We start from the raw sequence: 12,176 nt of genomic DNA, 5'->3' as shown, positions 1-12,176 counted from the left end.
GAATGTTCTAAAGGGGGGGAGGATGTTATGTCCCGTATTTTTATACATTGGGACAACCCGGATAAACTATGATAAGTTAGGGCCAAGACCATTCCGGGACTTGAAGTCGAGACTTTTGACCTTCGATTTTATTTTGAGACGTAAGTTGTTCATGAAATTGTTGGCATGGAACAATTAGGAAAAGTTGGGACCAAAAGTCACAAATTTGGAAGTTGAAAATCATGCAAGAAGTCCCACACTTTGTGGCCAATTTTAAATGGTCCAACACATGTGTGGGCCATGGACACTTGGAGGGTTCACTTTGGGGCTTAAAAGATGACTCCTAAGTCATCTTCTCTCATTTTATACTTAGCCAAAAAAAACAAGAAGTTGAAGAACAACAACTACAAACTTTCGGCCAAGCCAAGAGAAAAACCAAATCCAATTTGAGCCATTCCAAAAATATTTCTTTGGTGCAAATCCACTAATTGAAGGTCCCTAAGTAATGTGGAAGTGTTGTTGGAGCGATCAAGCCATCCGTTTAGTAGATCGCACACCCTAGGCAAAGTGTGGAGTTGAAGAAGAAAGGTAAGATTTGGTCTTGTTTGTGTGTTGTGAATGTTGTATGCATGTTGTAGTATGCTAAAATGAATGAAAATCATGAGATAGGGTATGTTGGAAGTGGGTTGTGTGCTTGGTGTGTTAGCCGTATGAGGTGTGTGTATGTTGTGTGGTGTTGAGGTAATGAATTAATTCTATGTAGCATGTTTATTGTTGTAGGGTGAAGAAATAAATGAGAACCATTTAAATGTGTATGTGGGTATGTGGCCGTGTGTAGCCTCCCATGTGTGGCAAAGGATGAATTAATATTGCTTAGTGTTTTAGTTGTTGTCGTTATGAATTCTAGTTTGGAAATGAGCGTTTAATGACTCAAGATTGATGTTGAAATTGTATGGGCTGGTTTGAGGGTTATTGTGCGTTTGATGTAAGTTGTACATTTATGAGAATGCTATCGTTATAGTGTGGATTGTTGATACAAATCATGATTTGAAAATGAGGAGTGTGTTATAGTGAGGTTCTCGGGTTTGGGGGCTGTTTTCGGGTAAATTGGAGAAATTGTTGGATTGTTGGAAATATTGTGTAACTTGTTTGAAATGTCCTTGAATATTGTTGGTATGGGTTCGGGTTGGAAATTGAATGTATGAGCGATAATATGGCTTGAATGTAAGCCGTCGAATTGGATATTGTGAGTGTTGTCGAATGATGTGAAAGAGAGTTGTTAATGTTATATTATCCTTCGGATTGGTCATTGGGGTTGCTAGGTTGGTTATTGTTGTTGTTGTTGTTGATTCTGGCCGAGTTAAATTCTCGGGGTTGGCCTATTTACAGGGGAAATGCTGCCCAAATTACTGTAGAATTAAGTGTTAGTTTGGAATAAATTGCCTAGTGCCGATGGCTAATGTGTAATACTCGTTGACGTATTTGTAGACCTTAGGGAGCCCGAGGTGTAGGTTGGATTAGCTTGAGTTGAGTTAGTTTGGAGTGCGTACGAGGTATGTAAAGCTCAACCTTCTTTCTTTTGGCATGTCTTAGTTATAAATAGGCTATGTCACGAGCCTCGAGGAAATTCTAAATCCGCAATCCGAGTATGTTATAATCTCTATATATATTCCTTGGCATTCGTATGTTTGATGTGATGAAATATGAACCCTTATGTTTTCGAAATAATTGATTTCCAATGTTGCACTAAAAGTTTTGTTTTAAAGAATTCTGTAACTATGAACGCCGTAACTTTCACAGAAAGGCTCGGATTGCTTCGATATCTTCGTAGGAGTTTGCATGGCGTATGATAAGTATGTTTCCCATAGGCGGGCTCGGCTCGGCTCGGGTTGATACCCGTCCGTGGGTCCCGCGACTTTCCTTTATGTAATTCGGAGGACTTTTGAAAGAATGTAGTATGACTATTATCTCGATTTTCAAAGTACGGTCATTTTACTTATAATTGAGTCCATGATAATGATTTTATGCATATGGTTACTCATGACTCTGCTCGTGCGTTCTGTTATATCTTTCGCCGGTTCCCGGGCCGGTTTTGTTATCGTGCGCCCTTTGATATATTCCGGTGTTATGCTGTGTTGATGGTTCACCGAGCCACTCGCTAGAGGGCCGGGTTCCACTTATATTTTGTGTTATGTTGTGTATGGCGTTATACTGTGTTATGATGTGTGACGGGGATACGGAGATTTGAAACCTTCTGGTGTTATGCTGTGTTATGGCGCCATCGACGGGCGGGCGACCATATTCTCTGTGCCCTATGCATGACTTATATTTTGAGAGTAAACATTTTGATATTTTGGGTTTGCACTTATGTTCTGAACTTCTATTTCGTTTATGCCTCAGATTTGTTTTCTGTATCTTCTGCTTTGCATACTCAGTACATTTTTCGTACTGACCCCCTTTCTTCGGGGGGGGGGGCTGCATTTCATGCCCGCAGGTGCAGACGCACAGTTTGGTGATCCAGCCGTTTAGGATACCCTCTTCTGCTGTTTGGAGTGCTCCTCTTATTCCGGAGCCTACATTTTGGTATATATCTTCGTTCGTTGCATATATATGTATTTGTTCAGGGGTACGGCGGGGCCCTGTCCCGCCATATGATTCGGTCTGTCTGTTTAGAGGTCTGTAGACGTATATGTGGGTTTTGTGCCTACTTCTGTACGGGTGTGTTTGTATGATCTCATTTGCCATGGCAGCCTTGTCGGCGTGCGTTTGTATATGTTTTGGGCCGTTGCGCCATTTGATAGCCTTGTCGGCTTCGGATATATATGTACATATATGGTTGTGTTTGAAATGTGTCTGAGACAGTTTGATATAATATGAGGCAGCGTATGATATTTTAGCCCGTATACGCTATCTGTATGTGATTCGGATCTGATGAGTGTGTTCGGGTGCCCAGTTCGGGCACTAGTCACGGCCTACGGGGTTGGGTCGTGACACTGTCATGCTCCGAACCATGGCCTGGACATAACACGGCACTCGGCGCCTTACTGCATGTGACCGAGTGAACCACATGGCTTGCTGAATCATCATGAGGCATAACATGAGCGGAATACGACATAAACATGGTGAGCCTTAATAAACATGAGATTTCAAAATATCAAATAAAATACTTGTTTAAAAATATGAATATGGATTGTCACAGATAATGAGCCAAAGAAGGCTATACGACTCTGAACATCTGACATAACATAACTGTTTAGTCTATGAAACCTCTAGCATGAGTCTGAACTGCTAAACATAACTGTTGGGAAAAGGCCCCCAGCATACCTTAAATGCATAACTATCATAAAAGTAAATAATGACTAAACCCCGAAGGAGATGGGGCTCACCAAAAGCTGATACGTGGCTGATCCTATAGAGTAAATCCGTCATCCTGTAAGTCCGTACCTGCATCGTGAAATGTAGGCCCCCGAGCAATGGAACGGGGATGTCGGCACATTGAATGTACTGGTATATAAAGCATCTGAATGGAATAAATATGGCACATAAAATAACATGCTAAGAGCTGAAACTGAAGCTAAAACATTGTCATGAACATGAGTGTCTGACATGGACATAAATACATATATAACATGGGTAAAAACATTATAAGTTGGGAGAGCATAAATATATAATCGACAACATGGTCGAGTACATGCATCCTACCAGTAGAACACTCACACCTTGCCAAGGAAATGAGATTTAATTATAGCATGAAAGGATCCAATCATTATGAGAAATTGTCCTAAATGGGCGGAGCGATCCTCATCCTACGGTAGCTAATGTAGTTTCAGGCTGCTTGAAGCCTTCTCGGTAATCTATGCAACTCCCAAAAACATGAACACGATATAGTTGGCTAAGAAGCCCATGGATTTCATGAAAGCATGACTTGTATTTAACAAGAATGTATCTTGTATCATGGCATGAAAATAATCATAATGTAATTCTGTGAAAACTGGTAGACATGTAGGATATTCATGAAATAAGAATTTTATTTAAAAACTTGCATGTAAGAACCCATGAATTTCAAAGTATGGGTTTTCATGGATTACAGACAGATTCTCAATAATCGGAATGATGTATCAAGAACACAATAATGGATTAAGAATAATAATTCAACACATAGTATAACATAGTACATGGACCTAGGGTTATCATGAACACGGCTAAAACCCTAGTTTTTGGAGAACTTTCGTATAATCATGGAAGAACGTGGCGTGGGGAAGAACAAAGATGTTCCCACACGTAGATAGTAACCCTAAATACCTAGTAACGCTCTAAACTTGATATAAAGATCTGGACTTGAAGAGGAACTCCTAAAGCCTTAGTCTTGAATCCCTTTAATTGGGTTTTCTTGAAAACCCTAAGTTAAGAATGATGAATTTTTGCTTAATGATCGTGAACGTATGTTGGAATTGACTTGGAATGCATGGAATAGGCTTACCTTAAAGTATCTTGAAGGTTGGGAGAGTAGAGTTTCGTCCTTAGGGCTTAAGAGACTTATTTAGGGTTCTTTTCCTAAGAAAAATTGGTTTAAAACGAAGTGGGAATGAATATAACGAAGTTAGACTTTTAAAAAGTCGTGTTCGGTGCGCGACCGCGCAGCTGGAGGCCCACTTCGTATAGGTGATCACGCAACGAAGGCAGTAACACTGCCTCTGGTGCGCAATCGTGCAGCTGAAGGGCACTTCGCACTACACTTCGCGCAGACTGCCTAGCGTCTAGTAAAATGGGCATAACTTCTAGCACAGAGCTTCGTTTGAGCTCTATAATAAATGGTTGGAAAGCTATATCAAAGACCTACAACTTTCATGTTTTGAGTTGTCTCAAATTCCTATCGAAAATTCCCGAAGACATGCCATAAATACAGACCGTCTCAGACTTAGACGGATTTAGAAGGCCTTAAGAACTTCACCTTTTGGTTTGACTTCAAAACGACGGTTATCACCCGAATTCACCCCGAATGGATTGATATAGCTAAAATCTCATCCTTATACTAGTTTCATACATTCATACGCAACTCTAATTTACGGGATGTTATACCACCATAATCCCGTCCTTAGACACAACATGCCCCAAGAATGCTATTGAATTGAGCCAAAACTCACACTTAGAAAACTTAGCATAAAGCTTCTTTTTCCTCAACAAACCAAGAACAATCCTCAAGTGTTTTTCATTATCTTCCTTGTTGCACAAATACACTAAAACATCATCAACGAAGACTATGACGAAGGAATCCAAATATGGCGTGAAAATGCCATTCATCAAGTCCATAAAAGCTGCTGGATCATTAGTAAGCCCAAATGACATAACAAGAAACTCATAATGACTATAACGAATCCTAAAGGCCGTCTTGGGAATATCTTCAGCCTGAATTTTTAATGGGTGATAACCTGACCTCAAATCAATCTTGAAAAACACAGAAGTTCCCTGAAATTGGTCAAACAAATCATCAATGCGGGGAATAGGATACTTATTTTGATGGTAAACTTGTTCAACTGGCGGTAATTAATACACATCCACATCGACCCATCCCTCTTCTTCACAAAAAGTACGGGAGCACCCTAATGGGAGACGCTCGGTCTAATGAATCCCTTGCTAAAAAGATCCTTCAACTCTCTGAACTCAGTCGGTGTCATTTGATATGGCGGAATAGAAATAGGGAGAGTCTCCGGCTCTAAATCAATACAAATATCGATATCACGATCGGTTGGCATACCCGACAAGTCCATAGGAAACACCTCCGCTAACTCGCTCACCATAGGAACTGTCACGACCCAACCCCGTAGGCCGTGACTAGTGTCCGTCCTGGACACCCAAACGTACCCAATAGCCCAAACCAACATATTAGCGGAATATATCAATATAAAAGTCAATTGGCGTTACTAGATATCGCATATGAACAGATATAGCACGTGGAAGCCGATAAGGCCATCACAGATCATAACAACCCAAAAACATATACAGAAGCCACACAAGTATATCTACAGACCTCTACAGAGAATAACAGAATCATAAGATGGGACAGGGCCCCGTCGTACCCCTGAATAACGTACATATATACAATAGCAGCAGACTGTATCAAAAGATGGGCTCTGGATAAAAGAGCGCTCCAAAAATAGCAGAATAGAGGTCCTAAGCAGGCGCGTCAGCAAACTTGTCGTCAGTACCTGCGCGGCATGAAAACGCAGCCCCCGAAGGAAGAGGGTCAGTACGAAATATGTACTGAGTATGTAAAGCACGGAGCGTAGTAAACAAAGTCATAATCGAAGCAGAAGATACAGAAAATGAACTGAATATCCAGATTAGCAAAATGCTGATCATATAGCATAAATAGTATTCGATGAAAACATATGTCGTACCTGGTCCCATTACGGAACAAGATCATAACCGAAACAGAACTTACAGAGAAGTGAGTGTAACATCCGAAGTATCAAATGCATATTTTCAAAACATGAGGAGTGTGTACAGAAACATATACCATATCATATCCGACCCCTGCCAAGGGACTCAGCAAACAGAACGTGGCCACCCCCCCCCCCCCCCCCGTCGCTGGTGCCACAACACATAAGGAACAGAATAGGGGATAACCCCGTAACATAACATATCATATCATATCAGAATGTGTGTACATGGCACAGCATACTCCACAACCCATGTACATATATACCTGCCCCCTCACATCGAGGCACGGTGAACAATGCAGTCGAATACGCTTGACAACATATCCTGGCCCGGGCTCAGTGTGGGAAACATTGAGGCATCCACGAATGGAGTAGTGAGAAACTAAATGCAATAAGAATACCTTATATATTTCCAGAGACTCAATGAGGCATATCAAATGACGAATCAAACCAATAAAATCGGACGGAAGCACAATAAGTGAATTTCGAATGTCATAATGGATTACAGAAGCATAATCTTTCTAAGTTCGTTTCCAAGTTCCGAAATAGTTTTACAAGACTTAATGGAATATTTAAAACAATTTTTATTTAGTAATTACAAGAGTAGTTAAAAACATTTCTTTAAAAAAGCGCTCGAAGACAAGTCATAACCACTAAAAGGGTAAAATCGGAAATAGTTGGCCCACCTCGGGACAAACGAAGCGGTGGGATCAAATTACGTATTTTAAGCTTATAAAGTCACCTACGGAGGTTCTGGGGACATTCCATAATTTTCTAGACAATTTGCAGAAGTTTGCACAATTCTTTCAATAAAGCATACTTATAGGGTTCAATTCCATTGAATGAAAAAGGGGTATTTTCAAATGCGGATTCCGATGAGCAGAATACTTTCCGAGGCTCAAATCCGATCCTAGTACACCTAGGACATGCCAAAAGAAGAATCGGGATAGCCTTACATACCTTGTATGCTCTTTACGCTTTTCCAAATTCAATTCCCGTTTCGCCCAAAATCTGCAATTGGTCACATTTACCAATTCTCAATTTCCAATCTTTTAGAACTTGAATCTTAACTTATACTTTTCTACAAAAATTTGGGCAGCATCTCCCCTATACATACAGCATCCCCGAGAATTTAACTCGGCCAAAACAATCAACAACAACCCAACAACAACAACAACAATCACTACAAAACACAATATAGTATAACTAGTCCTCTTTCCAACATAGTGCAATAACTTTCATTCCAACTTCACATTTCCAAACCAATCTCAATGTTTTCACATTCATTACTAATCAAGATCATTACAATATAATTCGGAAGCATTTCATATCATTTCTTCAAAATATTCACAAGATATACAAAATATACAAACTTTCCACCAAAACCATAATCCATCCAAAACTTCTAATCTTCAATCTACATATTCATAACATATTTCCATCTTCCAATTTCATCAACCATAATCATAATTTACATCTTAACAACTTCATTTTCACAATTACATAAATCTACCATAAAATCACAAAACTTCCCATAACAACTTAACAACCAATCTTTCATGCTATTATGGACTTACATCCCTCCAAATCCACCAACTAACATAATAATTCACATTTAGAACTTCACTTCCATAATTTCATAAAAACTACATTAAAATCACATAATTTCCTATAACTATTTTCAACAATTTTCCATACCAACTTGAACCATTTCCTTCCATTTCCATTACAAGGCTTCAACAACACAATTAACATAACAAATAAAATTGGTTCATCCTTCTACACACATTCATACCCACTTTGCAAACTTCCATATTTCCATAATTTCCACTCATTTCTACATACTACAACATAAACAAACTTTCATAACATAAGAAAAAGGAATTGATTCTTACCTTTTTCTACAAATTTCTTCACTTGAACAAGTTGTCAACTTGAAGAAATAAGTGCTCCTTCTTCCAAAACAACTACACCAAGTTGTAAAGGGACCTTGAATTAGTAGGAATTCAACAAGAAAATAATTTTAGAGGCAAGATTTTAAGGGGCTAGAATTCCATGGTCATGGCCGAACCCCCTACCTCTTTTGCTCTTGTTTGTGTTTTGTTCTTGGTTTCCAATTTTCTCTTGAATCTTCTATGAGTTAATGACTCATATATGGTCCTTTATACTAATTTGCCACATGGAAATTAACTAATTTGATGGGCTTGGACCAGGCATAGCCGGCCACCCTCTCACCTTGGGCCTAAATTTTTCTTTTCATTTTTTTGGGCCAACTCGGTTGGGCCTAGCCCACTGACCTTTCTACCTTAAAACGTTCATATCTCCGTGTACCAACGTCACCTGGGAACCCACGACCTATGGTTGGAAAGCTGATTCAATTATCTACAACTTCTATTTCATGGTATTTTTCCAAATTCCAAACTTATAATACCGTTTTTGCCCCCCAAAGTCAGGTCACCCGAAAACGTTTTCTTAAAAATATTCGTTTGGAGGACTTCCACTTTGATTTGGCCCAAGGGTCCTTCTTGAGTTGTGTTTAACTTCACATATGTGATTCATATAATTTGTCACATGTCCCAAAAAAAAATCTTGACGTGTGGGCCCCACCTCAACTTACAATTAATCCGACGTTAAAAAATACGGGATGTAACAGGAACAGAATCGAGTGACGGAGTGTCAGTACTGATATCACGAATATGGGCCAAGTAGGACAAACATCCTCTATCCACTAACTTCCTGGCTCGAAGGAATGAAATTATTTTCTTCGGGGAGGGACTAGCAGTATCCTTCCACTCAAGTCTAGGAATACCCGGCATAGCTAGTGTGACTATTTTGGCATGACAATCCAAGATTGCATGGTAAGGAGACAACCAACTCATACCCAAAATAACATCAAAATCTACCATATCAAGGATCACCAAATCTACCCACATACCATAACCCATAAATGTAACCATACAAGACCGACATACTCGATCTACCACAATAGAATCTCAGACTGGAGTAGATACATGAATAGGCAAGTCAAGTAGATCACAAATCATATCCAAACCCATAGAGAAATATGTGGACATATAAGAGAAGGTAGAACCCGGGTTAAATAATACTGAAGTCGCTCGGTGACAGATTGAGCTATTACCTGTGATAACTGAATCGGAAGCCTCGGCCTCTAGCCTACTAGGAAAAGCATAGTAAATGAACCTGTCAGTACCCGACCAGGGGCCGCGACGGGTACCCGAGGCTAACCACCAAGCACCCCTCATTCTACTGCTTATCATACTCATTAAATGTTCTTTTATCAAAATTATACTCAAATTATGAGAAAATCATCTTTCATTCGAAGACAAATACTTTTATATGCACAAGCCTTTTGGTCATTGAAACAATATATATATATACATGGTAGCAACCTCGTGAGACCATACCACCCACACTGCGTATCTACGAGCCTCTACTAAAGTACTAGACATATGGACGGGACAGGACCCCGTCGTGCCCAAAACATACATGTACATAAAAGGATAACCATAAGAACCTCCGGAACAATAGAGTGCTCTCAAACAGCTAACAGCTCCTACGAGTCTGGATGAAGATCACCTCCCTGTCTACTTGTGGGCATGAACACAGCTTCCAAAGAAAACGGACGCCAGTACGAACATTGTACTGAGTATGAGAGGCATAAACAATAATATTATTATTACGTCGATGAAATAAAGGAACATCTGTATCTGACTGTTAAATATAAGAAAATGATGCATGCTGGCTTACTCAAAATCACCATCATATCATATATGCATAAATGTACAAATTGCCGATCCATATCGGATCGGTGTGATAATCATTAGCCTGCGTCCAGGCCTCCCGCGTCCGGGGTATCATCTCATGCTGCCCACTAGTGGTGTCTACCCATGCCGTCTAGCCATAGTGTATACGCTGCCCGCCTTAGCGGTGACTGCCCCGGCCAAATAGGCGCGGTGTTATATCATCATCATAATATGCTCATCATAGTGCATGCATAAAGACTCAAGGACAACTATGCTTTATCGGGGTGACGTAAGGTCGTGATCCCCTGATTTCCTTATGGAGCACTCATTAACATCCTGCCTCACCTTGAAGGGAATAGTATATGAGGTGAGTGTAAGCAATAAATGACATCATTGACGCTTTAGGAACATCATATCATGAACATCTAGAACTTCTATACTTTAACTCATTACCTTGTGTAGCTATTTAGGAATATAGGCTCATATCTTTCTGGAACTTAAGAGATTCATGGAGAAGAAAGAAAGTCATGCTATAGGATTCATGCCATAGAAAGAAAGGACTAGCCTCACATACCTTTTGCGCTTAACTAATCTATCGTTCGCTTGGTTTCCTTTGGTGCCCACATTTCTACCTTCAAGAGGAATCACATTAACATTAGTTACTCGGCTATAAGAGCATTTCACTATTTCTAGGGGAAATTGGGCAGCACTTCCTTTGTTTATACTACTTTTCCCACATTCTATATCAACTCCCAACGTTAATAACAACATTCACAATATAGCAACAACAATCATCATTTATCTACACTTACCACAATTCACTATTGCTCTTTGATTTCTCCACAATTATGATTATAACTCGTTATCGCGTTTTCTCATATATAATACTTATTCCATGGTCTAAATGTCACTTATAACATATTCACAATCACAGCATACCAACATTGATGATTCATTCCAATCACTATTCAACAATGACACTATTCACACATTCATGACCCAATTTCTATGTCTTTCCACAATCCAAATGTTTCAACTTTTAACCACTCAAACCATATAAAAGGGTCATAAAACTCACCTTAGATGATGGATGAATAACACTCAAGTGGAGCTCCTCTTCCTGCACCAAAACCCTAACTCACTTCTCTTGAGTTTTCTTGGCTTAGATGAACTTTTGATGGGTTTCATACACTTGATTTCATGGATTTGGTGTAGTAAATCTTGGTTTTCCCTTAGTTTCTTGTGGATGAATGAAGGAGAAGGTTCTAGAGGGTTCTTGGAGAGAGGAGAGTGGAAGATGAAATGAAATAAAATGAAGGAGGGGTCCTTATATTAATTCATGAAATCAGTCCCGACCGAGATGTACGTTGCGATCGACGGAGCGTCTATTGGATCGTCGGGGCGTCGATCTGATCGTCGAAGTCTTTAAATTTCCAGTGAGCAATCTGTCGTTTCCTCTCATTCTACGGTGAGCAGGACGGTTCGTCGAACTGATGGACGGAGCGTCGACCTATTCGTCGAATGGTCTTCGCTCTATCTCAATTTTACGGCACAATCGACGGAGCGTCGACTCATCCGACGGTACAAAGAACGACCGTCGAACCCCCTTTCGCAGAACTACGGTGAAGTTTCATTTGACAAACTTTTCTATCTTGCCTTTAACTTCTTTGGAATCTTAATTAGAATTATTAAGTATCCCTTCTTACTTGTAGGGACATCATGTTCACCTTAACTTACGTTAGTCCCTTCACCACTCAGCAACCCAAAGTTCCGAGGTGTAACAGAACCCGTCCTCCACTAACCTGCAAACCTCCACGACCACTCTGAATCGACTGAGCTCTACCCCTACCAGGATGATGTCCACCTCTTCCTGACTGAGATCCTTCTCTACTAGGTTGGATGCCACCTCTACCAGACGTGTGGCCACTGTCACACCCTCATCTTGATAGGGCATGATGGGCACCCGACTCTCCTCAGAGTCGAGCGAACCCTT

This window comes from Lycium barbarum, chromosome 9 (assembly GCF_019175385.1).
Source record: "Lycium barbarum isolate Lr01 chromosome 9, ASM1917538v2, whole genome shotgun sequence".
Lineage (NCBI taxonomy): Eukaryota > Viridiplantae > Streptophyta > Magnoliopsida > Solanales > Solanaceae > Lycium > Lycium barbarum.
Note: the sequence above shows the minus strand (reverse complement) of the source record.